This window comes from Pteropus vampyrus, unplaced genomic scaffold, assembly GCF_000151845.1.
Source record: "Pteropus vampyrus isolate Shadow unplaced genomic scaffold, Pvam_2.0 Scaffold361, whole genome shotgun sequence".
Lineage (NCBI taxonomy): Eukaryota > Metazoa > Chordata > Mammalia > Chiroptera > Pteropodidae > Pteropus > Pteropus vampyrus.
The window spans coordinates 738420-744223 of NW_011889142.1; the positions used below are offsets into that span (position 1 = coordinate 738420).

Genomic DNA, 5804 nt, shown 5'->3' on the forward strand with positions numbered 1-5804 from the left:
GTCATAGTTTTTAGTGTACAGGTCTTTTACTCTCTTGGTTAAATTTATTCCTAAGTATTTTATTATTTTCAATGCCATCGTAAATAGGATTTTCAATGTTCTCTTTCAGATTGTTTGTGTATAGAAATACAACTGATTTCTGTACATTGATTTTGTATCCTGCGATGTCACAGAATTCTTTTATTCTACCAGTTTTTGGGTGGAATCTTTAGGGTTTTCGATATATAAGATACTGTTATCGGAAAATAGAGGCAATTCTCATTTTCCCTCCTGATTTGGATATCTTTTTTTTTTTTCCCCTCACCTAATTGCTCTGGCCAATACTTCAAGTATTATATGGAATGGAAGTGGTGGGAGTGGGCAACCTTGTCTTGTCTCAGATCTTAGAGTAAAAGCTTTCAGTGTTTCGCCATTGAGTATATTAGCTGTGTTTCATATATATGGTCTTTATTGCGTTGGGAGTTTTTATCATTAAAAGATGTTGAATTTTGTCAAATGCATTTTCTGCACCTACTGAGATGATTATGCGATTTTGATCATGCTGTTAGTGTGGTGTATCACATTTGATTTACTTATGTTGAACCATCCTTTCATCCAGGGGTAAATCCCACTTGATCACAGCGTATCATTCTTTTCATGTGCTGTTGAATTTGGTTTGCTAATATTTTCTTGATATTTCAAAGTCTTTGTCATCAGGGATATTGGCCTATAATTTTCTTTTCTTGTAGAGTCCTTGTCTTGTTTTGGTATCTGTGTAATGTGGGCTTTTTATGAGTTTGGAAAGTATCGACATTAATTCTTTAAATGTCAAGGAGGAATCACCAGTGAATCCATTTGGGTTTGGCCTTTTCTTAGACTTTTTATAACTGATTTAATCTCCGTAGTAGTTATAGTTTTATTCAAATTTTTATTTCTTCATGATTTAGTCTCAGTATGTTGTATGTCTCTAGGAATTGATCTATTCCAGATGATCCAACTTCTTGACATATTTATTCATAGTAGCCTCTTATGACTGTTTCTGTGATATCAGTTGTAAACTGTTTTCATTTCTAATTTTGAGTCTATTTTTTTCTTAGTCTAGTTAAAGGCCTGCCAATTTTCTCACACAAAAAAACGGCTCATGGTTTCATTGATCTCTTTTATTTTTCTTCTACTCTCTTTCAGTTATTTCTGCTGATTTTTATTTTCTCGCTTCTGCTAATTTGGGGCTGTTTGTTCTTTTTCTAGTGATATGATAAAGCCAGGTTTTTTATTTTAGATCTTTTTTCTTTACGCACGCATTTGTCACTATAAGCTTTCCCTTATGTCGTTTTCATTTTCGTTTGTCTATTTTTTCCTTTTTTATTTTTTGAGCCATTGATTGTTCAAGGAGTGTTGTTTTACACCAGCCTGGTAATTTGATCCTGGATACTTCATCTAAGTCCTCTTTAAATGGTTCTGCATCAAAGCCAAGGACAATCTTCCTGGGGTGGGGGGAGAGTAGGGACTGTTCAAATTAGAGGGAATAGAGTACTTTTTGTTTTCTCTTTTCCTGATACTGAACATGTATAAGTTTTCCCTTTCCACTCAGACCTTGGTTGGCCTTGATATTAGACCTTGACGCATTTCCTGCAGCTTGCTCATTGTTTCCTTCATAATTTCATGCTGCCATCTGGTGGCGAAATCAGCAAATTCCCACCTTTTTCTTTTAACTTAAGCCGGGAAGAAGTACATGCTAACAAAGTGACAAGCCTAGAAGTAAAATAATTGGAATCTTTTTAAAAAAGGACTCGGTTCTTTCCGTCCATATAATTCCTGGTGTATGCCATGAATCTGGGATAAATAAAGCCTGCAGGTGATAAATGGTGGGAGAAAACAGGGTTACTCCGGGGCATGATGCAGGGTCCTAGACAAATAGTTTTGTATAGTCCCTTTCTATATAATCTGATTAAAAACATATTATAAAATTCATGGGCTCATGTGAGGTATAGTAATTTAGCAATGAAGATTTAGAATAACGGACACAGAAGAGGTATTTATATATGTTTATTCAACAGCTTACGCGAAAATTCAGCTTACGCGAAAATTCTTCTAACGTCCGCGTACCATCTCTTCCTTTTCAGGTCCGGAAAACATTTCTTCATGTTTTTTTTACTGTCAAATGCACCAACCGTGGCTAATTTCATATCTCCTAGTAAGAGAAAAGGTTATTACTTGCAATCCAATGGCTCTTTGGAAGCCGTTTGTATGGAAACGTAGATGTCTTGCGTCTGCCGTTCTTTTGGCCATAGACCTTACCTTGGTAACCCAGAGCCTGAAAACATCCTTTGTCCGATGTGATTGACTCACCTCAGATCAGCACTCTAGCGCCACGCTGTTGGAGTACCCTCATGAAAGAAATAACAAAAAACCAATGCAAATGATCTAGCGCGGCAATTCTCCCGCGGCTAGGGTTTACTTGCCGCAATCCCCAACCAGTTTATCACTTATATTTTCACCTTTTAAGGTGTTTTTAGACATGTTTAACACTGGTTGTTTAGATGGCCTGATAGTATTTCTGCTGTTGGTAGTTGGTTTGCTTTTTAGGTCCTGTTGGTTAGTCCAGGCCGAGATCCCAGGCATTAACCTTTCTTTTTTCTCCTGATGACTGAGCGATATCGAAGTGTTGTAGCCTTTTACAGTTACGGCTGTTTTTCAAATATATCATGATCATTACAGGTAGTCTTGTCTACAGTTATTTCACTATTGTTTCTATGATAAATGTAGGTCTGTTTATGAGATGAATTGCTTCTCGTGGATGGTCAGATTTCTTGCCATCTTTATGGGTTGACTCTTCTTGGGTTCTTGGGTTCAAAAGTTTGATGGCAAGTTATACCCTCGGGGTAAATGAGATATTTACATACTTCATTAACATATCAATGCTTTTTTTTCATTTTTTCCTTGACCGAACTAATATTTATTCTCTTGTTACAATGTTTACATAGGTTTCTATCACCAGTGGTCTATGTTGACGTATGTTGACTTATGGTCCCCATCTTACAGATGCCATTGAAGTTATGGCTCTCGCCGGGCTGAGAGAACAGATATTCACAGTATAATGCTCTAAGATGTTGCCGTTCTCTTGAAGTCTCATTTTCCCTCATGTATGACTAAATTTTTGTACTGTTCACGCCATAAACATGTCCAGTAGTCCTTTTTCTAGGCCACACCTTTTGCACATACTCCGCCCAGTTCCCTCCCCGACACTTTAAAGCGCTGCAAATTGCTGCTGTCGCCATTTCTTATTTTCTAGGAGAACATGCTTGCTAACAGCAGATATGTTCACCCTGTCCTTCTTTCTGGAACATGTTCCAGCTCTCAGCTCCCAACCACTATTTATAGTACATTTCTTCTTTAGAAATCCACCAAAATTCTATTAAATATTTTTAAAATGGGTTGTCGTCTCGTATTTCTTGACAGCTCCTATTTTTTTGGCCATTTCCTATTTTAATAGAATTCTCCTTTGCAAAGGTTTTTCGTTGCGGCTTCTTTTTTTCTATATTTTGCCCATCGGGGCCGCGGATACCTGCTTTTAATTTTTTTTCCCCCTTAAGCCCATCGGGGCCGCGGATACCTGCTGTGTCCCCTCTTCATCCCCAATCCCCTAACTCTGTAGCCCATCGGGGCCACGGATACCTGCTATTTTTTTTTTTTCTATTTTTCTTGCCCATCGGGGCCTCGGATACCTGCTTTCACTATTTTTTTTCTTGCCCATCGGGGCCTCGGATACCTGCTTTAAATTTTTTTTTTCCTTGCCCATCGGGGCCGCGGATACCTGCTTAGATTTTTTTTTTAAATCGCCCATCGCGGTCTTTTATGCACGGAAAATTGGTTGTCATCAGTGGTTCGTTGTACTATCTGATATGTCTCTTTTCGCCGTTAATCGTTCGGTGGTACGTGAGCGACTTAAAGCTCTAGCAGGCAGGTGGCTATGCTGCCAGGCTGGTTAGCCACGCTGCGGAGGAAAGATGGCCGACAGTTAGCTACGCAGCTCGCCCGATGGGTACTTGGCTCATGCTTGGTATCGAACAGGGAGACCAAGCGGATGGCAGGACAGGCGGATGGCAGTGTTGCGCACTGGATGAACCAGCCGATTTAGGGTTCGTTAGGAGTTTCGTACGGTGTCATGAGATAGAAAAAAAACAGGGTTGTCCTATGTCACGTAACATAGGCCGGTTGAGAATGACAGGAGGAAGACAGGGGCAGGGCTGAAAATGGCAAGTTTCGGCCAACGGTATTGCCCAGAAAAGCGGTTTGGTTGGCATACAAGATGGCGGGCTCGGTTTTGCCGCAATTGTGCCGTGGCGGGAAGGGTGCATCATGGTGGTGTCTTTGTTCTTGCGCGCATGGCTGTGGAAATATCGCGTTCAGTGGCATAAGATGGCGGCTCAAATACGGGCCGCTGCGTAAGATATGGCGGGCCTGCATCCTTGCCGCACGCATTTCCTGACAGGGTTTGCCGCAAGGACAACGTGACATGTCTCGTCCTGTGGAGTTCATGGCAGTCGGTCACGTGGACGTCTTGGCGCGTGGTTTTTGGCCAGTATGTGCTTGGCGGGCTTTGCTTCCGGCGGGCGTGCCGCGCTGTTCAACATGGCGGGCTTCGCTGTTTTCCACGAGTGGGAAAAACCTGGGAAAAGAGTGAAATGGTTAGTGTGAGATTTCCGTGTGACCGGTCCGAGAGACAGGGTGGTACATGGGGGCACAATTAGGAGATGATACAATTAGAATGAGTTAGTATGGCTCCCGCGCTGTCTTCATGCAGCCAATCAGGAGGAAGCAGCAGAGGGGCCACGATCATATTTCTTCAGTGGGTGGGATCCAAGGTCATTTCACCTTCCCACCACCCTTCCCTCTTACTTGCTCCCTATCCTCCAGCATTGCCTTTTTCAGTGCTGTATATTTGGTGGTTGTGAGGTGGACCTCACCTCACCCATTCTTCTGCGTTGGTGCCTTAGCCTCAGACTAGTCGTCTGTGTCCTGGCCTCTGCTCTTCCACACCGTGGTCACCGGCGGTGCTCCATGCCTGCCAAGTGTGAAAGTGGCGGTGAGACGTGGCAAAGACCAGCAGATGATCGTTGGCCATCAGGTGCAGAAGAGGAATCCCTGCCTTCCTCAAGAGGAACACTTACCCCGTGGCTAATGCTGGGGTTGGACTTTGATTTCTATTTATTTCTTGGATGTCAGTAACAAATAGTTTGATTATGTGGTTTGTTACTGTTAGATTTAAGCCTTAAGTTACCATTATGGAAATATATTTAAGGGCCTGGTTTATATGTACAATTCAACTACATTTAGTGAGCTTTCACTTTTAGGTTACTTAAACCTCCTTAAAGTTTGCAATTTCTTTTAATTGCTCAAACTTTTTTTTTTTTGGTTTAAGGTATCCAAAGTCAAATACTTTGGCATTAAAAATTTTTACTAATTTTTTCTTTTAAATTGACTTTAAAAACTACTTCCCCTTGGATTTTTGAAGAATCTTATAGCCCATAAATAAAAATTTAACCTTATGACCAAACATAAAAATAAATACTTGAAGGTCTTTTCCAGTCCAGGCCTAGCTTTGTTCCCATCTGCACTAATTGACTTAATGACCTACCTGTCGGGAAGGAAACTTAAATTGCTGTTGACTTGTTTCCTCTATTCAAACTTATTATATTGGAGTATTAAATGCCCACATTTTCAAATTTCTGTGGTTCCCTGCCTCCACAGCCCCCAGCCCTGCCCCTGCCCCAGCCCCAGCCCCAGCCCCAGGTCTTTTCCAGTCCAGGCCTAGCTTTGTTCCC

The 5804-nt window shown here is 41.4% G+C and overlaps 1 long non-coding RNA gene across 1 annotated transcript in view; it reads right to left on the bottom strand.

Moving 5' to 3' along the window:
• Positions 1–2010: 2010 nt before the first annotated feature.
• Positions 2011–5804, bottom strand: part of LOC105305071 — a 30950-nt gene continuing 27156 nt past the window's right edge. The window contains exons 2-3 of the long non-coding RNA XR_897063.2: positions 4947–5044; positions 2011–4648 (exon numbers count right to left, since the gene is read on the bottom strand). This is a non-coding gene — a long non-coding RNA (uncharacterized LOC105305071). The remainder of the gene's footprint in view (positions 4649–4946; positions 5045–5804) is intronic.